This window comes from Cupressus sempervirens, chromosome 1, assembly GCF_028749045.1.
Source record: "Cupressus sempervirens isolate cs-2001-9-10 chromosome 1, ASM2874904v1, whole genome shotgun sequence".
Taxonomy (NCBI): domain Eukaryota; kingdom Viridiplantae; phylum Streptophyta; class Pinopsida; order Cupressales; family Cupressaceae; genus Cupressus; species Cupressus sempervirens.
In genome coordinates this window covers 833,919,387-833,944,903 of record NC_143118.1, presented here as the reverse complement: position 1 = coordinate 833,944,903, position 25,517 = coordinate 833,919,387, and the positions used below count along the sequence as shown (strand labels likewise).

Below are 25,517 nucleotides of genomic sequence, written 5' to 3'. Positions count from 1 at the left end.
TCATCATCATGCCAAGGAAGAAACGCAAAAAATCAAACAATGGAAGAGAGGGAGAGAGATTTGGGAAATTAAAAAGAGATAAAATGAAAATACTACGTGAACAAAGAAAATTGCAATGCAATAAGAAATAATTGTCTTTCGAAGAGTAACACGAACCACAAAATATAAAGAAACAAAGAGGAAGAATTTGGAAAGGCAAAGAGAATGAATGAGACTCTTAGACCTCAAGAAGAAAATTGAATTGTGAAGCTACACCATCTTCCAATATTGGAGTCATATCATCATCTCATGTTGAAAAGACACCAATTTCTACGTCCGATGATGTACACACTCCATCATGTCATGTTGAAGGTACAACATCAACATATCAAGTAGGTCATATTCCATCTTTTGCATCTTATTTCCAAGGCACATCATCTTCAGTTCAAGGTACACAACTCACTCAACCTTATGTTGATGTTCAAAATGTTGAGGAAATAGAAGAGATTATAGCACTTTCTATAATTCATTTTAGAAGACAAAAATATTTGATTGATATTAATGCTAACATTTTTGAAATCAATGCCTGACAAGATTAGCGAGCATGTCAAAGAAAAGTTAATTGTATGTGGAGATTATTCTTTGAAGAATTAAATGTGATAGGGTCAATGCCAATTATTTGTTGAAATGATGAGGAATTTGAAAATTTAGGACCATCATGAAGATTCTTGGGCTAAGAACGATGGATGATTCAAACAAAAAAAATATTGTAAAGAATCTAATGAGTGCATATGACAAAGTGGATTCTAAATCACACACCAAAGATAGTAATATCACAAAATGCCTACTTACATAAAAAATAGTAAGTACCCAAATGAAGAAAGCTCGACTCATGAGAAAGACAAAACAAAATATTGAAAATTGATAGAGGTACTCTAAGGAGAGCCATGGTAAGGCATGAAAGAGTGGAAGATCCAACAAAAAATGAGTTATGGATATTTAACGGAAGACTACCCCGAAATGATAAAGAAATCAGTGAAGCTTTGTAATTGTTGATTGAAGATTTTTGGACAAATAACACATGTTTCTCCTAATCAAAGAGATGTTGTAAGGAGGATTGGTAGACGAAATCATGATCCAAATGTGAAACATTTTTTGGACTAAACTCATACACAATTTTTTGAAAAACTTATTGGTATGTATCCTCAAATTTGAATAAGTCAAAGATTTTTTGAGATGGGTAAACCTTTTTATGTGAAAATAACTTACACATGCACAACTTTTTTGTAGGATACATATTGAATTTTCTAACCATTTTGATGTTTTTTAGGCATAAATGTGTGTTTTTGCATTCTAAATTTGTTTTGTAGGATTGTGACTTAAACGAGCCACCTAGATCTTCAAGGGAATTCATATCCAACATTTTATGTGAAATAGGGGATGGTCAATGTTTTACAAGTTATCATGCTTGGATGGTACATGCTTATTTTGTGGTTCTTTAAAACTTTTATCAACTTATGAACATATGCATAGTACACATGCAATTGGAAATCAAATAGTAGATTGTAGAAAATATAAGATAGTGACATATGATCTAAAAGATGGGAAACATGGTAAAAGATGTGATTTAGTCATTTAAAAGATTCCAGTGTATGAGTTCATGAATATTTTTGTGAAAAAGATTATTTACGAGTATGCAAGACATACACATAGAGCTTGATGGTTGGATTTGCAATTCAAGTTGTGCAAGGATACATTTCCACTAGATACCATTGTTTCAATTGTAGACTTCATAGAGAACTACACACTACAACCACAAAATGAGGTGCAAGCAAAGTATTATACTTCTCAAAAGGTTTCCATATTTGTTCACATAACATTCATGCATTCACCTACAAGTACAGAGGATGATAGGAAGATATTGAGGGAGTACCATTCTTACATCGGTGATGATCGATCACATTATATGAAATTTGTACATGTTTGTTTTCAACTATTTTATGGCCATTTGGCTAATAGGGGCATACCATATTGCCATCACATTATTTGGTTAGATAATTGTGCATCTCAATTCAATAATGCACAGATGTTCTATTGGTTGAACAGGATGCAAAGGTTGTCCAGAATTCAATATATGTGGAATTTCATAGAGGTTGGTCATGGAAAGGGAGAGTACAATGGTGCAGACTCATGCATCAAAAGAGCCTTAGCTCGCAAAGAATTGAAGTACAAAGATGGAGCAACATTGATAGATGCAAAATCCATCATCCAGTGGTGTAACGCTACAATGGATCCAGAAAAGGAAGGTAAGTCTACAATTTGTATGTGTTTTTGGTTGATAAATGATACTAATATTGCACCATATGAGTATTTTTACACACTAATAGGATCAAGTGAGTTGCATTCTTTTAGAAGATTTGATGCAGGTTCATAGAGTATTGACACACAAAAGATGGCACACATTTTTCCATCATGTGCAGAGGAAAATTGGGATGAGTGTGACTCGACTAAATGGGATATACAAACTTTGGATGCAATTGATACTTATCATCCCCTACAAGCACTGGAAATGGTAGAGATGGATTCATCCATTGACTTTGACCACTTGTCTGATCTAGTGCAACCTGGTAATATATATATGTATGTATGTATATGTAAATTCAATATTTATTTTTATAACTTTTACCTAAGTATTTGCTGAATTAATAAGCCCATTATGTACATTTATCAATGCAAGCTAAGTTTTTGATGTTATTGCATCTGAAGACAATGAAGAAGGGACATATTATTATTTGTCTTGTTGTGTCCAGGCCAATTTTTTTTTTGGATCACTCGGTTACATATGTTGAAAGTTTAGAGTATCATATAGGTGCGGTGGTTGTAACTAGTACATGGCTTAGATGATATTCTATGAAGAACTCTAACTTGTGGTTATTTGAGGATTGGAAAACAAAGAGGAAGATTATTCATTATTTGAACCTTGTTGTCGCATCAAATGTCCACTTGATCAAATATGGAGGAAAACCAAAAAATAAGACTCTTTGGAAGGTTTGCCAGTCAGACCACGAGGCAATACTTGAGACGTCAAAATGTAGAGCAGATCTAGCTAGTTCATTAGATTGAATATAATTACAAAAACATTTGATGTAACATTTATATTTCATATATTTTTTGGGAAGACCAGAGATTTTCTCTCTTAGCTCTTTCCTACTGGTGCCTTTTAGAGCTAAGTTGTACATAAAAATTAATATCATTAAGATAAAGATATGAATATTATTGTCTACTTGAAATATTTTTTTGACTTATATTAAATTAGATCCATTATTGTCTAGTTGAAAATTTTGTTGACTAATCTTAAATTAGATCTAATCTTTCAATCAATTTTTTTTAGATTATTTGGTCTTCAATTTATATTTCATTTTTAACTACACATTTCTACTCTGTTACTTCCTCATCTCATCCCATTGACCACTGGAATGTTCTCAGGCATGCTAAATGAAATTCACCCTAAGAGTCACTAAATGCCATAGCGCAGAGATCTTTGACGGGGAATATCTCAAAGCTCATGTGAGGTATGGATGCAATGTTAGGTTCTACAAGATCATGTTGTCGACACCTACAATAAACTCCATCACTTTTTGGAGATTTGATTTTGTTTTGATTTTGTGGCCTCATCTCGGGTGATGCTAAAACATGCAGTGTTGGCTAGTACAAAGCTACCAACTAGTGAATCTCTCTAACTGTTCATCGTGGGATTGAACTATTTGCTCTGTTAGCTCTGAGTGGCTAGGTAAACCCTAATTCCAATCTTATCCCATCTCATTGATCACTTGAACATTCTCGGGCATGCCAGAAAAAATTGACCCTAAGAGTCACTAAATATTGTGTGTCAAACTTGGAAGAATGAAAAAGATAGTGTAGTCAATGCATAGTGAATAATGACACACAAAAGATATGCAAGAAAAGATGCAACAAATATAGCTACATTAATCATAAGAAGACAATATATAATGTGTTTCAATGAATGAAGCTCTCAAAGAGATGGATACAAAAGCAATCTTGATATCAAATTCCATGAATAAAATAAAAACTTTATTTCAAGTCTTTTCATGTTGTGAAGATAAAACACATATAAACTCTTGACATGTTTATGATGACACTAAGATTCAAGCTTACACATTTACATAATGCAACCAACTTAAGATTCAAATTTCAATATTAATTGTATACCAGTAATAAGAATTCGAGTTTCATTGTTTTGATCTCAACAAAATCTCCAAATAAGTTACTCATAATCAAAAGTAATCATAACTTGTACAACCTAAATACAAATTAATATCATTAACTTATTCACATGTCAAAAGATACTATCAAATATTATTATAATGATTCCTATCCTTATTTTGGATGCAAATTACATTAAAATGAAAGACATGAAATACTTAAAACATCAACAAGAAAAAAAGATATGATAACCAATAATGTCATACATGAACAAACTGATGCATCAAATTTGTAAGTCTAATAATTTCATGCATCAAATATATAATGTCATATACACATTAAATGTATGTCAAATATGTCCACTAACATAAAATCCAAGATATATGTCCTGTAGTGCCTACCCTCATTCACATCTTTTCTGGACATTGTTATCATTATCAGACTTTGATGGACTAGTATTATGTTGATGGATTAGTGGTATTGTTTTGAGACTATCAGACATTATCTTATGGATTCAGTGGTTATATGATGTGATCATTTAGACTTTACAATTCATGCATACATGATGATCATTATATTGTTTTCAGATATTATTGATGATTAGTTGATGGTTATTATCTCATGTATTTTATTATAGATACTTACCCCATACTTGCATGTGTATGGTGTGCGTGTTTTCTTATTGTATGGTGTTTCTGATGTGGTTAAGGAAGGGAGTCGTAGTCACCTGCTTAGTCGGGATCTACATGATGCACCACTTCTTGCCATTGTCTGTTTAGCTTAGCATTATATATTATATGTACATGCATGGTTTTTCTACAGGTTGCAGGTACCGAGTATCGACTTCCCTGATTGCCAGGATGAGCGTACCCTATTATACTATCTCAATGATAAGAGAAGGGAGATAAATTCTCAAGTCCAAATCTCAAACCCTAAAACCATTTGTCCTAGTGAGTTAGGACAAGTATCAGAGTTGAGTACCCACTGAATGTGTCAGATGACATAATTCGTGATTTTTAACCCTTTAGACTGATTTTGTATGATTTATTCTATGATGAGTTTTCATATTTTATATTGGAGGTTTATGGTGAATTTTCTATTAATTAAGTCTTAATAAATATATTTAATTAGTAAATTAATTATTTGAGAAAATTAAATATCATGATCTTTGATATTTTGATTATAATTAATTAAATGAGAATTAATTGAGGAAAAAGAATTAAATAAAAGAAAATTAGTAAATTAAAATTAATAATAATTATAAAATAATAATAAAGTAATAAATAAAATAATAATAATAAAAGTTATAAAAATTAAAATGAAAGTTATAAAATTTAAATAGAAATTATTTAAAAAGTAAATTGGAGTTATAAGCTTGCATGAGAATTAACGCATTTTCTATTTCTCTTGTGTCAACAACACGGGGGTTAGTGCATCAATTAAGCACATGGTGTCTACAACCCTATGACTCATCAAAAAGGTTGGAAAAGACCCATGCTTAGTTGGTGACACCTTCCAGTTGTTTCTAGAAGCATTCTAGAGGTTTCCTGAGAGCTTTTTATATTCAGGCATTCCTAGAAGCTTAGACATAGCATTTGGAGTGCAATTGGAGCATTGGAGGATTCGAGAGTTCTGAAGAAGGGAGCTTGCTCTGCGGGTTTTCTAAGGAAGAGCGATTTAGCATCAGAATTCAGGTAGATTCTTGTGATTTTACTTATGCAATTTCTGCATCTTGCATTCCCTGTCTTCTTCATGTCTTCCATATGTCTTCTGAGGAATTTCATATTTTTATGTATTTTCAATATGGGCAATTGAATTTATTTGAGAATTTTATTTGCATAGATTTGAAAGGAATATGGGGCTAGGGTTTAAATTGTGGCCAAATCCATTAGATTAATATTTGGATAATTTTGTGATTTAAAAACTTATAGGAAAATTCTGAGAACTGAAATTTATATATATTTCATTAAAAAATTCGAATGTCACATATTTCACAGCGAGCGAATGACGCATCGCGATCAAGGAAGGTGTTTTAATAATATGCAACATTAAAAAATATAATTTAAAATGTGAATGGGTGGAGGGGATGTGATTTTTTCCTACCCCCGTCGTCAGCAATGCCAAATGGACTACGGTACTGCAGAGTACCTGCGGTCTGCAGTGTACCCTGCGATCCACGGGTCACGTATATATGCTTGTTTAAAGTTCTTTTAACATTTGATATAAATGAAATCGTAATCGGTTTTCATATGTTATTTTGTTTCAATCGAATTTGATGTTATTCGATTTTATAAAACGCGATAATAATAAATATCAATGTTATTTGATAATAATAAATATTTATATATTATATATGTATGTATATATATATATATATGTATATATGTAATATGTAAATATGTTATTAATAAATTTAAAATTATTTGATAAAAGATTTAAGAATTCTTTTTTTATAATAATGAATAATTTTGTAATTTTATAATTTAGCTATTAAAATTTAATTAATAATTTTAAATTATAAAATATATAAAGTATATGAAATTTAATTAAAAGTTGGTGGGGAACGATTTCAACAGAATATTGTAATTGGAAATTGGATTTTAGACTTATAAAGGAAAACTTTTATCCATCCAAAAACAATACATGGAAAAATGTACAAAATGTTCCTCTAATTCTTTCTCTAAACTTGGAAATGTAAACTAAGACTTTTGCATTTGAATTCAAAATTGAAAACTTAGCAAAACCAAAACATGTGTTTACATTGTGTATTCTTTATGCTATTGTTTTGGGTTTTGGGTTGACTAGTGTTGACCAGTTATAGGACGTCTACCAGAGGCTTGGGGGTTATGTGATTGTGATGTCATAATGATGTTTTAATCTCGATCTCTATAAACCCAGCCATGGTTATGTGATGGAATGCTCTATGTATTGGATGTGAATACTGATTGTTATAGTTGAGGTTCTTATTTATGAGACTCTTGACCTAACCATTATTTTGGTCATCGATCAGTTATCCTTGGTTATTTTCTAGTCGCCATGATGGGACTGAGATGTGGATATATTCTTGATGATGTCATGTTGTGACATGTTTGAGTTAACCATTGGATACGTTTGATTATCAGTGATACTTTAGTTGCCAATAGAGAGCTGTTGTGTTCATGATTTTCTATGGATGTTTGCTCATGGAGATTTGATGCTTTTATGCATATTTGATGATTTTATTATGGATTATCTTTTGGAATTTTGAGATTTATGAGTCCATGAGCATTAGGGTAGGATATCTGCATGTAGTGATGGGAAGTGGCTTGCAATGGGGGCTGGGGCCCTAAGAGGCTGCCAGGGTAACTCATTGTAAGTTGGATTAATAAGTGATAACATTCACACCTAATAGTAACTGAATGAACCTAAAAAGATAAGTGTTTTGTTCTCGTCCATACCTTGAGTGCTTGTATAGGCTAGGATGGGAGTAGTGAGAATGCATGGTTGTGACCTTGCATTCCATAGTATGCCTTGTTAGTATGAGAGGATACTAGTGGCCGCATGAGATCAGTATGGACCCGTGGAGTTTAGCTAACTACTAGGGTAACTTGTATGTGATAAATGCGATGACACTTTCCCGCTTGCATAGTAGGTTCCTACATGTCATTGTGTGCCTCTGGGAAGTAGATGTCAATTTTGTGAATGGAACCTTTGAGTTAGTATACTTTTAGGATTCCTGGACTTATAGAGATATGTGCTATGTGATTTTGATAGCCTATTTGGGACTTGTTATCTCCTTAGCACGGTGGGAGTGGACCACTTTGGTACCACGCGGTCGGGTGGTAGTGTATTTTCCACTCTTATCATTTTGAGATTCATTGAGACATCGTGGTTGATGCGTCTTCATGATGGTGGATATGTATCCTTTTTCATTGATGATTATCATATGTTAGAGGATGTTATCTTATGCTTTTATTTGCATGTTAGATTACTTTCTACATATGATGTTGTATATATTAGGAGTGACATTCCTACTATGTTAGTACTGATGATCTCTTTGGTGATTTGGGATGTTATGCACAGAGGGATGGCTAGGATCCACGATGGTCTAATGATGCTATTAACGGTTGGGAGGAACCATGCACTTAGTTTATTATGCTTGATCTTATGATGGATGTATATGTATTCTATGATGATGTATCATGTGATTATCTCTACTTTGATGTGTCATGGATTGGAATAGGATGATGTACCTTATTTCACATATGTATATTCTTTGAGCTTGTCATACCCTATGACATGTATAGTGGATGAATGAGCATTCGAAATGTAATGTTTAAACATTGGACTTATCATTATTATTTCATGTGGATGTTGTACTAGATGGATTCTTGTATGTAATTCAACGTTAAGGGATCTTTAAAGAATGTAATCTGTTATGTATGTTATGTTTACTTTCAGATGGACATTGCTATTGCTTCCGTTATTGTGAATAAGTTATGTATGGTATTTACTTTCATGTAAAAAAAAAATGTGTTACCAAACTTAGTGAAACTCTAGGTTAATTCTTTGGATCCCTTGGCGGGGCGTTACATGTCTGCTAATGCCTATACGTGTGTCCATCATTATATCTTCTCCTTCCCACAAGGGGAAGGAAACAAATCCCTAGAGGTCTTTGGTCATTATGTGGAGGGAGATGATGGGATGATGGTTCCTTCCTCACACAATCGCTCGTCCTCTTATTTAGGCTCCTCTCTAACTGGAGCCGATACAAACAAAGTATATATGAATCAATAATTATTATACAATAAAATCAAATATGTGTACACACAAAATTAATTATTTTCTTACTACCATCAGATTGTCACTCTGTACATCCACCTTAGAGGCTCATGGATGATAAGGAGTAACAAGGCTCTACACCAATTCAATCAATATAATCATTTAATTGTACTTATAAATACCATTTGGAATTTTAGTGCTAACTATTATAAAAAACAACTTAAACTATGAAAACTCTTTCATACCTTAGTTAATGGCTTTGAACTAGCCATCATGACAACAACTCCATGATCAAAGGACTAGTGAAGATGAGGAGGAGTCTCTGATGTCAATAGATGCAAATCATATAATACATTTTACATATTTTTTAATAGAATATAACATAATCAAATCAATTAAATTAACATGAAACAAATGTATCTCTCGTATCATGCTTAGGCTCAGAGTCCCTTGTGAATGTCGATGGTCTAGTAGAGAACTAATGTACATGGATAAGAAAATGTGTCAATCCTTCATATGATTACTTAATGAATATATTTATTAATTGAAATGATTAAATTGATACATGTAACGAGACGTAAAATGGGGTTAGGGAATCTGTACTAGGGCCATCAACACTCTTACCTTGAATTTTGAACAATGTCAAGACATGCTAATTGATTAGTCATTCATATTACATACAAAATGTGATAAAATTAGTTTATTATAATTGTAATTTTCTTGTATGTCAATGCCAAATGTATCATTGAGGAAGTCATCAGTGACTAGCTCATCATTCATAATGTCTTCAATGTGACTGTCAAATGTGCATAAGGATTTACATGACGTGCACATGTGACTGCGACGCAAAGAAGGTTCCTCCTCAACTAATGGACTGGTGTAATGAATGAAGGTCCATGTTAAAGCATTGATAGTTCCTAGAGTACTAGTCTTTACATGTTCCTTTACAACTGAAGGAATAATGGCATGCTCACCCTGTGGCTTGACAACAAGTGCCCTAACTGCATTAGAGTCACAATGTGCCCCCAACCTCTCAAATGATGACTCCCCACCTCTACCCTAAGAATCTAACTGTTAGAAATAATAAAATTGAAATAAACTAAAAAATAAAGAACCATAAATTAATCCAAGAGAGTTTTTAATGAAAATAATTACCATACTTTATATGAGCTTTCCAAGATCAACACAAGAGAGGAGACAAAGATTTTGAAAGGGGAAAGCAAAGAAAACCCCTTGTGAATTATATGAATGAGGAAAATGCCTAAAGAATGATGTGAGAGAGAGTTGAGAGAGAATGAGATAATGTGGAGCCAAAAGGCTCATTACATGTACTACATAGCGATTATATGTTGTTAGAATGAGAGAGAAGCATCTCTTATGAAGAGATGAGAAGAGGAGCTATTGTTAACTCCCATATGAATGATTTCCACATTTATAAGTGTGTGCATAACAAGTGTCATAATCCTCTTAAGGAGGAATAACTATTTTCCTTATAAAGGAATTACAAAAAAGAGTTGTCCTCACACATGGACAATAGGACAAGCAGGTGACATGTCCTTACATGTGGAGTAGAGGACAAATAACATAAGGGATACCTTGGTTTATTCCATTTAATAAATAAATCCAAAGAATGATTACTAATTCTAACACCCTCCTTTAATTTTTACATGGAGAAATTACATCAAAGGGTATTAAACCCAAATTTTTACAATGAAATTCTAAATAGTAGCAACTTGATCTTTGAGAATGTCTTCAATTATGCAAAAGGTCTCTTGTGAGTGTGGGTAGATCTTCATAGAGCCAAGAGAAGTGGATAGGTCATTTGAATGTGTTGCATCTGCAAGTCAAATCATGGTGCCTAGGATATGTACACCAAATAATAATGTCTTGTATGTGCTTGGATAGATTACCTAAAAAAAATAGACACAAGAAACAAGACAACTATCCACAAGGAGTATTTCATCTTGTATTCAAATTAGAAATCCTTTTGAATAAGGATAAGAAAAATCTCATAGAGAAATAGAGAGAAAGATCTGACATGTCACCACAAAGCAATAGCGTTAACTTGATATCAAGATAAATTATATGCTCAAAATATTATCAAAAAGGACAAATTGAGTAAAAAGCTTGATTAGTGTTCTCATTAAAAGTATATTATACTAATGCATAAATGACGATAGACAAGGCCAACCAATGATACTTGCATGAACATTGCATGAACTACATGGATATAGACAATCCACTTAATGAATCATCTCACTGCAAGTTAATGGGGGCATCCCTCCATAACCTGCATGACTCATGATCCAAGAAATAAAGTATGCAGAGCATTATCACGTTAAAATATGAAATAAATTAAAAGGAGAGAAATGCTGATCAAATTAGTATTATCACATCATGATTTTTTGTTAGGATACTAAAAAGAAAAGGATTATGAGGATTAAAAACATATTGCCTTCAAATTGGATCAAACCATCTAAATTTGAAGGGAAACTCCAAGAATAAGATCCTCTTCATTGAGGAACAAAAAGGAACAAAATGGAGGGAAACTCCATAAATATCAACCTTCAAGGTAGAGCATATAGAATCAAATGGAGGGAAACTCCATATAAATATCATCCATTGAAAGTGGAACCAATAGAATCAAATGGATGGAAACTCCATAAAAAATATTAACCTTTCAAAGTGGAACACATAGAAACAAATGGAGGGAAACTCCATAAAAAGAGTGCACACCAATATGGGATGGAGGGATACTCCATGGGCTAGATAAGGAAACTATGTATCAGTTATATTGAGGGGACCTACATAGTTAACCTTGAAAAATTTGCTCCCTATGAAACTCAAAAGAAAAGTAACTTCATATAAATCAATGGTATAAAACCATAAAGTGCCAACATGGGTATAGAATGATGCTATAAAAACATAAAGGTGCAACTATGTGCACATCAATAGATCACAATAAAGTTGAAGGCAAATGTGTAAGATATCTCATAATCCAAAAAATTAAGTTAAATGCAGTGATCAAGGAAGATCAATGAGAAATAAAAAAAAATATAGATATCAGGTAGAAAACTCCATTGAGGGTAAACATGGGTACTTAAGTCATTTTCTTAAGGAATATACCAATTTTTGGATCATCATAGTTATAAGAAATAATATATTTATCTGGGCATATATGTGTGTACCCATATATACTTGAACAAATATGATAAGTCATAATACTTGAAAGAATTATGATTTACCCTTAACAAAAAATAATAATAATAACATAGAGTGGATCCTTCTATAAAATTATATTTCAAGTAGAATGATCATTTTGTACAAAGATAAAATATCTCAAGTTGGAATAGTAATTATCTATAGAAGTTTGATAAAATAAAATAATGACATTTAATCTAATCATAGTAAAAGAAATGTATTATCATTATGAATGGCAGAGGAATGACTTGCCAAGCCAAATAAAGTACTTAAAAAAAAATGTAATTGAATCTGCAGGAATAATGAAAGCTAAGAAAGCTTGGCAAAAAAATGGTCACATGTACAAAAAATCTTATCTTCATACATACATATGCAGAGATGTTAAAATAATGATATCAAAGTTAGTAGTTACAAAAGAATATAACTAGAATAGATAGTTGCAAGTGAGCCAAAGAAATCCAATAACATGCATTGGGTGATCAACAATGTAATCAAAGAGGAAGGAAGAAAATAGAAAGGGGAACTGCTATAAGTTGCAAACTGAAATGTCCCTTTTCTGATTTTATATGATATTTCAAGCCTCTAATCAGATCTTTAAGATCAAACAACCAATCTTTCAAAGATCCACCAATTTCTCAATAAACCCCAAATCGGGTATGCCGAAAATAGTGCCAAAAACTTCACAGCTTCACATATTATTAGTAAATCTGAAAGTGGAAATTTTTATAGAAATTTAAGCAGAATAAAAGCCTACAAAATGAAATTTTCAGATTTGTATAACATTTACACAACAACTCTCAAACGGAGGATAACAACAATGCTCATCGGGCTCCCGAAAACAACATAGAATAGCCCACAAACACCACAAAAACACTAATAATCTATCACAGAAGTATAATCATGACAAAATACATATATTAAGCTCTATTTTAACATCTAAAAGTCTGAAATATAGTAGCAATCCAAACTGATATAAAATACTCAACCGGAAACACCAAACTCTTACAAAAACACACCTGAAAAACCACAAATCTGCACTATTCAGCACAAAGGAAAACTCCGCATGAGCATGCACATGGAATGGCTTCAAAATCCCATCCTTAGCCTTCTTGGAAACCTACAAAATCCAATTCTTGGGTCTCCTTCTCCACAGGTTTGGCAGCCTCTGAAGAATAACAAAGAAATGAGCAAAAATCAAGTTCTAGAATCAGCCCAAAATGCCTCCAAACCCCTTAAAAGAGGGCATAACCCTAACTCATGTCCAAGAGGGGTTAATAAAACATATTTTAATAATAATATTCATTTATTAGTCCATTAGCTTCCAAATATTATCCCCTTTTGTTGAAACTTTGCCTTTTTGTGCCTGCCTGCCTTAGCAAAGATTATTATTTTTTAATTATTTGAAAAGGGGAAATGACAAGTCATCCCCTCCCAAATATTGCTTGTCCTCAAGCAATGGCTGAACAATAAACCAATCAATCCACTTGGATCCCAAATGTAGTCATGAACTATACTACTGCCAATTAACACAGGCTCCTGCAATATCCTCTACAATATGACCAAGAGGAATCCATAATCAAATTGACAATTATAGCTCAAGCAAACTCCAAAATCACCACTGCCACAGTTAGAAACCCACAAGACACAAACTCTTAGAACATTAGAACCCAAGTAAAGTGGACAAATCAAATTGCCAACATAGTAAATACCATCAACGCATCCCACTGGCCTATATGGAATGTACAATCCAACTCTGCAACAATGGTGAATGCTCTCGAATGAAACTATACCAAGTATGGAGAATCCATACACTGTACAACTCCTGCAGTCAACACAACTTTGCAAATCACTGGCCACTTTCTCATAACCATAACTCCCATGCATTGTTGATGGTGAAAAGACATTACAAGATAAAGAGCAAGAAATGGAAACCAAACCAAATTTGCCATGAACAAGTGATATAGCCCACTGTGACTAACCACCAGCTAAGTCAAGAGATGTCATAGCTAAAGGAGTAGAATTAGTAATAACAACTGCTGAAGCATCACTCCCAAACTCCTACTCTAAGTCATGTATTATCAAGTTGTCAACTGCATAACCTATTGCCATGTCATGCCCATCACAACTCTCATCTCGGGGCATCAAACCATCCCATAACTGATGACAAGCACTAGGAACCAAAGTACATCTCTGTTTCATCATCTCATCAACATGGTCATCAAAGGTAAATTGATGAGCATACCTCATAGTGTAGTGCTGATAGAATGTGCCAATCTCAGTCAGTGGCTCAGACTACAATCCGGATGAAACTAACTGCAATCAATCATTAACCAAGTTGGAATTGACTACTGCCTCCGAAGACATTGCTAAGGGAGTAATATTACTAGCAGGAACCATGCCAACTGTCAGCTCACCAATATCACACATGATCTTTGATACAATATCTCTAGTCTCTATGCCATTAGTACTAGAGGCCACCACCATGTCAGGCATACCACAACAATTTGTTGCAGCACCCAACTCAACTGAACCTGACTCTAGTGGGAAGGAACTTGATGTGCCAATGTTAGTATCAAGGATGGATGCATCCCCATCTCCACTATCTTTGACAATCTCAACCATGGACATCCTTAGATTACTAGACACCACAACTTGTGACTGTATAGAATCTGGTAAAGATTACAGTCGCTCCAACTCTATGGTCACCTTAGTCAAATGAAATTGTGACTCCTCGAAAGCCAACTGTGTACTCTCAAGAATCTCAGAAGTCACGTCAAGTTGCTGAGTAAGCTCACTCACCTCATCTTCCTTGGCCAATAATGCGTCATATGTTTTACTCCCCCACTCTGTAAGATAATCTCTGTCGACTACCAACTGCATATAATTCTGTCTCAAAATCTGAATAGCCTCCCATAAAGAGTTGATCTCTGTCAAGGAAAGATAACTGCCTTCTTGCTCATCACTAGTAGGAGAACCCCATCCATAAACTGCTAACAATTGACGAGCAGCATCAAAATGTTGGCAAGTGATAGCAATGTCTTGCTCACTAACTCTCAACTGATTAGACACATGATGGCACTGGCTAGATTGTCTCCTACAAACCTCCTTTGATGCACTGTCTAAAGGAGTATCCTCACAGTTACTAGTCTCTAGAGTATTACCATCCATATCCTATGAATCAACTCCAAAGCTCATATCAACATACGAAGTATCAAAAATTGTAGCATTGTTGTCCAACTCCTCTGTACCAAAAGAAACTGCCAAGGAAACTAAGTCTTCAGAACTGCCCACTGCATCCTCCTAGATGTCATCAATGCTAATATGATCCTGGGACTCATTTGTACACACTGCCAAATATGAAAGATCATCAACACATTCCAGCAAGTATGGTCGACTAGATATATGAACAAAGCCCAACACCGGTGTATAAAAACTAATACCAACATTGGACAAGCTGTTGGCACAAGAAAAGACAACACCGTGCAATCTGCTAATCAAATCCATGATAGCACCCAAAAAAACATTGCTACCAAAAAGTGTTAAAGATCTCCAGTCAACTAAATCCCAAACGCTAATATAACAATCTCGAGTCCATATCCATAAAATAGAATCAGCTGGTAACTCAAGCAAACTCCTCACTTGAGTAATATGACCCATACCAACTAACTCCACATACCTCTCATGATGAGATAATGAAGTCACAATACTATCTTTGTTCACTGGCTAGACAAATCATGTGAAGTACTACCAGCCTCAACCTCATGTGATGAAGCATCTAACTGTGCCTGGTACTCTTTCTCAAAAAATTCATGAAAGCTCAATGTCTACTCATCTCTAGTAGGTATCTCACCATCATGCACAACAACATCCTCATAATCATCATCTGAACCCACTATGCTGTAGTCACTGCCTGTTGTAACTATACCATCCTATATACCTATGACATCACCCTTTGATGACCTGTATACAATTGTCTCAATTTGAGTATCAAGTTGACCATTACTATCAATCTACATAATATCCTTTCTCACTACCTCTTGTGGCAGAGTAGAATCTGAGACCTCTACCTAGCTATAAGCTAGTTTCTCAAACTCCTAATGCAAGTTCTTGGTAATTATGTCATCTACCCTGTGAGAAAATCTGCCAAATAGAAATCTAGTCAACTTATCCACCTTAGCTGGGTCAAAAACCATGTCATTCATCATACAATGTTGCTCAACCAACTGTTCAGACATGTCATGGCTTATTTTCCTAAGTTTATCTCGAATGTCTAAATAACCATCATTTCTACTGTTCTGACTCTGGCTATCAATTGTCCAAGATTGTGTCCTCTGAGACTCTATACTATACCTGTCCATTTTGAATAAAGTAGAGTGTAACCCCAATAGGTTATAACTTCTTCAAACACCAAGAACTAACATGAAATTGATTAGAAGTACCATGCAACCATAGATTTTGACATGTAGTTGATTAGAAGCAACATGCAACCACCAAATTCACCAAGAACTAACATGCAAATGATTAGAAGTAGCATGCAACCATAGATTTTGACATGTAGATGATTAGAAGCAACATGCAACCACAAAATTCACCAAGAACTAACATGCAAATGATTAGAAGTAGCATGCAACCATAAATTTTGACATGTAGCTGATTAGAAGCAACATGCAACCATAAATTATGTCATGCAAGATTTGGGTAGTTGTCAAAACTGACATGCAAACTTCTACAAACCCTCAGGCTGGCAAGATCATAGCTCTGATACCACTGAAATGTCCCTTTTCTGATTTTATATGATATTTCAAGCATCTAATCAGATCTTTAAGATCAAACAACCAATCTTTCAAAGATCCACCAATTTCTCAATAAACCCCAAATCGGGTATGCCGAAAATAGTGCCAAAAACTTCACAGCTTCACATATTATTAGTAAATCTGAAAGTGGACATTTTAATAGAAATTTCAGCAGAATAAAAGCCTACAAAATGAAATTTTCAGATCTATATAACATTTACACAACAACTCTCAAATGGAGGATAAAAACAATGCTCATCGGGCTCCCGAAAACAACATAGAATAGCTCGGAAACACCACAAAAACACTAATAATCTATAAAATAAGTATAATAATGACCAAATACATACATTCAGCTCTATTTTAACATTTAAAAGTCTTAAATACAGCAGCAACCCAAAATGATATGAAATACTCAATCGGAAACACCAAACTCTTACAAAAAAACACGCAAAAAACCACAAATCTGCACTGTTCAACACAAAGGCAAACTCTGCATGAGCATGCACATGGAATGGCTTCAAAATCCCATCCTTAGCCTTCCTATAAACTTTCAAACTCCAATTCTTGGGTCTCCTTCTCCACAGGTTTGATAGCCTCTGAAGAATAACAAAGAAATGAGCAAAAATCAAGTTCTGGAATCAGCCCAAAATGCCTCCAAAACCCTTAAAAGAGGGCATAACCCTAACTCACGTCCAAGAGGGATTAATAAAACATATTTTAATAATAATCTTCATTTATTAGTCCATTAGCTACCAAAGATTATCCCCTTTTGTTGAAACTTCGCCTTTTGGGCTTGCCTGCATTAGCAAAGATTATTATTTTTTAATTATTTGAAAAGGGGACATCACACAAACAAAGAGAATGGAGTTGAAAGAATTAATTGGATCCTTATTCAAGGTTAGACAGATCTTCAACTAATCTAATTCTTGGAAAAAGTAATGCACATGACAATAGAGTAATCAATATTATCTATTTGTCATAAAAAGCTAATGTTTATGAATTTGTATATTGAATGCAGAGTGCGAAAAGGAGATGGATCACAAAGGACTAAATTTTTGAGTGATGATTCCCATTTTAACATGGGAATTTCCTCTAGAATTAACATACATGAGGGGAGATTTTGACATAATATTTCAAGAAATGCTTGGAGAGGTGGAGCATGCAATAAGGTGCATAATAGGAGATGGGTTGCTGAGGCCAAGGGCATTGCGTCCAATCTATCAAACTCAAGTATTATCCATATTGTACTCAAAAATATATGATATGATACCCAAGTATAAGACATTGATGAATATTCAAGAGATCTGCATAAATCCATCATTTATGAATGCGACAGTATTGGATGAGGCACGTAGCAGTTATTTGTTACATGGTTCAAAGGCATGGGTGGGGGGAGTTATTCCCATCAAGAAATTTGAGGATATGGTATGGATGTCCCTTTTGAATACAATGAGGATAGGATTGAGACTAAGGAATCACATGTATTTTAAAAGGGAAATGATTCATATAACTAGGCTATTGCCAATAGATATGGTGGCAAAGGCATATCCATTATTTGATACAATCCTAGTCATAGTATGATACTATGAGAACTGAAGGGTTCCTCCTTAGATTAGGGTCACTTCAAGGGATGACAATATAGGAGTTATTGTAGAATCGGTGAGTTCTACAAACTAGGTGTAGGGGGTTGGGTCTAGAGGAAAGGGTTAAGAATGAAGGGTTAGGCATGCAACAATTTTGATAAAATGATAACAAGGTTTAGGTTTAGGTATGATAGAGAGAAAGAAAGAAAATTAATGTGCTTTCTTTATTTGAAATAGACTAATGAAAAAAATACCCTAAAAAGGAACTATGAAATAATTATTCCTTCTTGATAAAGCTACAAATAATTATTCTGAAAAGATTAATCTCAAGAATTATTTTTTAAAAACTTGTTAGGGAATAACTTGAAATAAATGTGGTAATAGGCCAATAATGCAACCTTATAGAAAAATTGTTAGAGGAATAATAGGCTTGCAACTTAAGGAATCAAAATGAAGCAAAATCGTTATTAGATTATTAATTGAGCAAGGAATCTATAGAAAACTTAAAATAGAAACTTAAAAGATGATTAAAAAATTGAAGGAAGACGTATCCAATATGAGTACAAATCCTAATGAAAAAATGATTAAACACTATTAAGTAACTAAATAAAAAAATGTAAAACATATAAGTTATAAATTAATTTTAATAACTTCTAACGTAATTTTATTGAAATAATACTAAATATGAGAAGGCCAAATGTATAAGGTATAAATCAATTTTATAACTTATGTTATGTGTTAGGATTAAACCACGAATATAAATAACAATTACATGCAAATATAAACAATATCATAAAATAATAAATCACATAGAAAAGAACAAAAGACACAAAGATTTAATGTGGTTCACCCAATCCCTGGGTTACGTCCACCAAACAACAAGTCTAATATTATTACGATCCAGTGATTACAACCTAATTACAATCTATAATCCCTTATAGCTCAATACTCCTGCAAGAACCAATTTTTGCATCACAACACTGAAACAATCCCTAACCCTAAGCCCTTTTATACAAGTATTTTTACCACTTTAGGGTTATAATTAATAATTACATGTCGGCCCAAAATCTTGATAAAATAGGGCCCACTTTTTTTTTTTCTAGGGCGATGCCTTGAGCCCTAAAGAATTTATGAAGTATGTATAGTACTTTCTTGATCATTCACCACAAACTAACAATCTCCCACTTGGGAACTGATCAAAATCCACACTAGACAACAATCTCCCACTTGGAGACTGATCTTGTATCAATACCGCTACCACATCGGGCTCCCACTAGATCAAACCACCTTAGACTTTGCTATTCATTTATTCTTGTTTAGTCTAGAAGACCAATTGAAGCTGAAGAGAAATTCAACTTCTCTCGTGTCACTACCTTGGTAAACATATCCACTAGACTTTCATCTATATGTATCTTGTCCAGCTTTAACTACCCATCATCCAAAACTAATTGAATGAAATGGTACTGCAACTGCATGTGTTTTGTCTTTGAATGCAGAGCAGAATTCTTTGCAAGATGAATAACACTCTGGCTATCTGTAAACAAATAATTATCCGTCTGAGGGTGTCCCAATTCTTCCAAGAAGAATTGAAGCCATATCATCTCCCTAGATGCCTCTGTGGTAGCAACATACTCTACCTCTGTAGTGGATAAAGTGTTAACCTTCTATAACCTAGAAACCCAACTCATGGCTGCCCCACCAATAGTAAATACATGACCTATAGTACTCTTCTTGGTATCAATATCCCTTACCAAATTTGAGTCAACGTAGCCTTGTAAGTCAGTAGTAGAGCCCCCAAAATGTAAACATTTAATAGATGTTCCTCTCAAATATTAGAGAATCCATTTGACTACATTCCAATGCTCAATTCTAGGATGACTCATATACCTACTAACAACTCCCATTGCATGAGCAATATCTAGCCTTGTACATATATCAAGCTTCCTACAGCTGAAGCATACGATACCTTTGACATCTTATCCTCCTCTTCTTGTGTCTTGGGACACATCTCCTTAGTCAACTTCAAATGACCAAGTAAAGGTGTGCTGACAACTTTAGCATTCTCCATAGAGAAACATTGCAACACCTTCTCAACATAATCAACCTAAGATAGCGTCAATTTGCTGTTCTTCCTATCTCTGCAAATCTTCATACCAAGGATTTTTTTTTCTGCCCTCAAATCCTTCATAGCAAATGGGTAAAAGTACAAAGTTGTGTCACCTTTTAGGCTGACTTATTAGAATGACTAAACTTGAGTATTTCCATCTTAAAAAAAAATTTGTTCAAACATATGATCTTGATAAATTTGTTCTAGCTAAGTTATATATGGTCTCACACTTTTCCAATTGAAAATCTCTATTAAATGCTTGTTTTATACTAGTTAGTATCCAATTACAAAAGAAATAAAATTATTTCAAAAAACTGACGTTTCAATAACTCTTACTATTTCTTATGTTCTTTTTTTAATAACATATAAACACCATTTTATAGAGCTCAAAGTCAAGAATATTCTCATGTAGAGTTCATAGTGTTTTAATTAGATATAGTATATTGTAATTAAAAAATTCTATAAGTATGTATTTGAACTCTCAAGAAGATGTCAATTTTGAGAAAGAAAAAATACTAAATAATATCAAAAAAATTTAAAAATTATATGACGTTCTAGAGGAGAGAGTCCTCTTCTAGAATCTATAATTTTTCTTTTGGTTGAAATATATTTATTTTGAAAAATCTGGTGGGAGATGAAAACTATCTATTTAAATTAGTGAAAATTTGAATCGTTATAAAAGAGAAATATATGTCTAAAGCCAATTTTTATTTTTGATTGTTCTAGCTACATATGTTATCTATAACATAATATGAAATCAAAGGGAAAGAAGTTTATTTTCATGTACTTTTGTGGGGGGAGCTAGAGCCCTAATTTCCAACATTTTTTAGCAACTAAAAGTTATCTTAAAAATTAGGAAACTATATAATTTCTTATTCCAAATAATTATTAAAAATTATAATCCTAAACTTCATCCATTTCTACACATTTTATTAGTTTACTTCATTTTCAAATTCTAAATAATAATACCAGTTTTATGTCATTGAAGGCAAATAACTATACTTTTGTTCGACTTTTCCTTTGTAAAAGGGTGACACAGGTTTGTGCTTTTACCCAAATGCATTTGCTAACTGGCATTTCAGCCCCTTAATCTAATCCATGTTAGACCCATCTATAGGCATATCATCAACATATAAACATAAAATAATGTAGCTATCATCATCCAACCTCTTAAAATAAACACAATGATCTAAATGACACCTACTACATCTATGCCCATGCATAAAAATATCAAATTTTAGATACTACTGCCGAGGTGCTTGCTTCAAGCCATATAAAATTTTCTTCAACTTGCACACTAAGTTCTCCTTACCTTTGACCTCAAATCCCTATGGATTAAACCACAGATAGAAATAAAAATTACATGCAAATATGAACAATATCAGAAAATAATAGATCACATAGAAAAGAATACAAGACACCAAGATTTAACATGGTTCACCCAATCTCTAGGCTACGTCCACCAAATAGCAAGTCCGATACTATTGTGATCTAGTGATTACAACTTGATTATAGTCTGTAATCCCTTATAGCTCTATACTGTCACAAGAACCAATTTTCACATCACAACACTGAAACAATCCCTAACCCTAAGTGCTTTTATACAAATATTTTTACCGCTTTAGGGTTATAATTAATAATTACATGTCAGCCCAAAATTATGATAAAATAGGGCCCAAATTTTTTTTCATGGTGTGATGCCCTGAGCCCCAAAGAATTTATGAAGTATGTACAATACTTTCTTGATTAGTCACCACAAACTAACATTATGACTATTCTAATTTTTTTAACAAATGATTAATAAAAAAGTTAGATTAATGAGAACCCCAAAAAAAAAGATTAATAAATCAAAGCTCAAACTCTATTATTAAAAACAAAAAAAAAAATTATTATCACTAGTAGAATTTTGGCAAATAAATGACCACGTGACTAAAACTTTTAGTCAAAACACTAACAAGTTTAGTCACATGACCAAAATTGATCAAATTCTAGTAATTTTTTGTAATTTATAAGTATAAGTGACTAAATAGATGACTAATTTGGTCATCAGGTAAAATCACAAGGTTACACAAAGATAAGTGACTAAATAAATGATAAAAAAAAATGACTAAATAATTGGTCACTAATAATTAGTCACCTAAACAAATAACTAAATGAATGACTAATGATTTTTTTATATATTAACTTATTCTTTTTACTTTTTCATAAATTTTATATTTTAGTAATGAAGTTTTTGTTCTATAGATACAACATTAGTAGTTAACTTCCTCAAGTGTCCTATCCATTTAATATTTCCCTTTTATGATCATCCATTCCCCTTAGTACTGGTTATCCATTAATACAATAAAAATAGAGGAATGCCAAATTGAAGTTGGCAATGATGGATCAACCACATCAACATGACATAGAAATTGTACCACATGTGATGTAAAACAAGAGTAAAGGGAAGGCACCGACTATGGTGAAACATATTTGCACTCATTCAAGTCAAATGCTCAATGCCACATTTGATGCCATTACATGCATAGTGTTTTCCTATATTTCATATAGTACTTGAGGGGAGTACCATCACTATGACTAAGAATAATACAATTTAGAAGAACTTCTTATTAATTTTAATTTTTCAACCTTTTATACTATGTAAAATTATATTGAAAGATAGAAATAAGATATTTGCATGCTTTAGTTTTTTAAAAAGTTTTTAGACATATTATGATTATATTAAAAGATAGAAATGAGATAAGTTACGTCCTTTATAAAAGTTGGATTTTTTAAAAGTTGAATTTAATGTTTCTTTGACATTAAAAAGTTTGAATGCATGTAGAGTGGCTAATATTATGATATGAAATATTTTTATTTTAAAGGTTTTATAAGTTTGTTTGTGAAATAAACTATCTATCAAGACGAATCAAATTTAATTTTGAAATGTCAAAATGAGTTTATTTGGAATGCGATATATAACAAAAAAGATAAACATGTTATTTCAATAATACATTCTAAGATCATTAAATATATATTATATGTTATTCTATAATAATTATTAAATTGAATAAGAATTTTTTTTTTTGAAAGATTATATAATGCATTCTCCAATCATTTTATTATATGTTATATATTTTATAATATAATTTTTTTTTATCAATAAGAGGCTAAAGCCAAGATTAATTATTATGTGTTGTAATTTATTATTATTATTATTTATTAAGCGTGATCGTGAGTCAATTCGAACCCAAGACCTCTTCGTTAAGAGGCTCACAATTTTACCATTGTGTTGTAGGCTCTTGCCTATAATATCTTTATTATTACAATAAAGAATAAAATTTTAAAAATTAAATAGCTAAAAATTGTTAATAAAATTTTAAATATATATTTAACTATTAATATACTGAGATACTTATATTTTTGAAATATATAAGTAAAACATAAATATAGTAAACTAACTATTTTTTGAAGTAAAAATTATAATAAATTTAGTTGATTTTTTAAATTTAATTAAAAATAAAGCTATTAATTAATTATAATATTAATATTAAGTAGGACATGCAAGAAAATTATAGAAGAATGCAAATAGAGTAAAATTTCTTTTTTTTTAAAATTAGAGAGACTAGTTTGAATAAAAAGGGGAATAATAATCTACACAACGATTAAAATGGGGGTAAATATTTGACAAATTAAATATCTATTGATCATGAAATAAGGATAATCTAAATACAAAAAGGTAGTAGTCTTATTGCACTATCAAATGATTCTTTAATAGTGCTCATAAGTGACTTTTGTCATTTCATAACTCTGTTTCATTATACTTTGAGATGATAAAATTTTGTTTGTGATACTATTATTGTATATGATTTAAGTTCTTTTAAAAATCTATTTTTATTTGATTTAAGTTCTTTTAAAGTTACATTATACATTCTTATAATATTGATTTAAAAAAAAATATTTTAAAATGGTCATTCTGAAAAATAGTATATCTCTTAAAATATTATTATAGTGATACGTAGCAAACAATTTAGTTCATGATTATTAAAATTTGACATGATAAAATTTTGTTTGTGATAGTATTATTGTTAAATATGAGATAAATTCCACATGAAGTGAAATAATGATATCGTTATTTGATTTTAAATGTGTAGCTTTTGAGTCAAACTCATTTACCCATATTTTATGAGTAGTGATTCACATGAATCCATCTCTCATGAGAATAAATGGAACACTTAGCACTCATTAGATCAAGGGGATGCTGACAGAGGTAAAGCATCAATAGTTCTTGGGAGGTCACCCATCCCACTACTGCTCCATCTTGAGCACACCTAACTGTGGATTTTCCTTCATGCAACCCCATTTCCAAAACCTCCACCAAGTTTTGTGCCTTCTGAACCATTCATTAGAAAGCCCCTCAAGCTTAGTAATTGATAAGTAAGAGATATTCTCCATAGCAAGTCAAATTATAATAATGTTATATATTAGGATTTAACTACATAGTTTTTGAGTCAAACTCATTTACCCATATTTAATGAGTAGTTATTCACACAAATGCATCTCTCATTTGAATAAATGGAACACTTAGCACTCATTGGATCTCGTTGATGCTCACAAAGGTAAAGCACTAGGAATTCTTATGAGGTCACCTATCCAAGTACTACTACAACTTTGGAACACTTAACTACATAGTTTTGTCCATGGTTAAAACTAGTCTACTTGCAACTCCATTTTGAAATCCTTCACCAGCTATTGTGCCTTATAAACCATTCATTAGAATGCCCCTTAAGCTAATCGATTGATAAGTGAGAGATATTTTTCGTGCAGAAAGTTAAATTATGATATTACTACAAGGATTTACCTATGTAGTTTTTGAGACAAACTCTT

The 25,517-nt window shown here is 32.5% G+C and overlaps 1 pseudogene; it reads right to left on the bottom strand.

Annotated features, from left to right (window-relative positions):
• LOC149580438 (spermidine flavin-dependent amine oxidase-like) overlaps window positions 1-25,517 on the bottom strand; it is a 60,312-nt pseudogene that overhangs the window by 25,003 nt on the left and 9,792 nt on the right.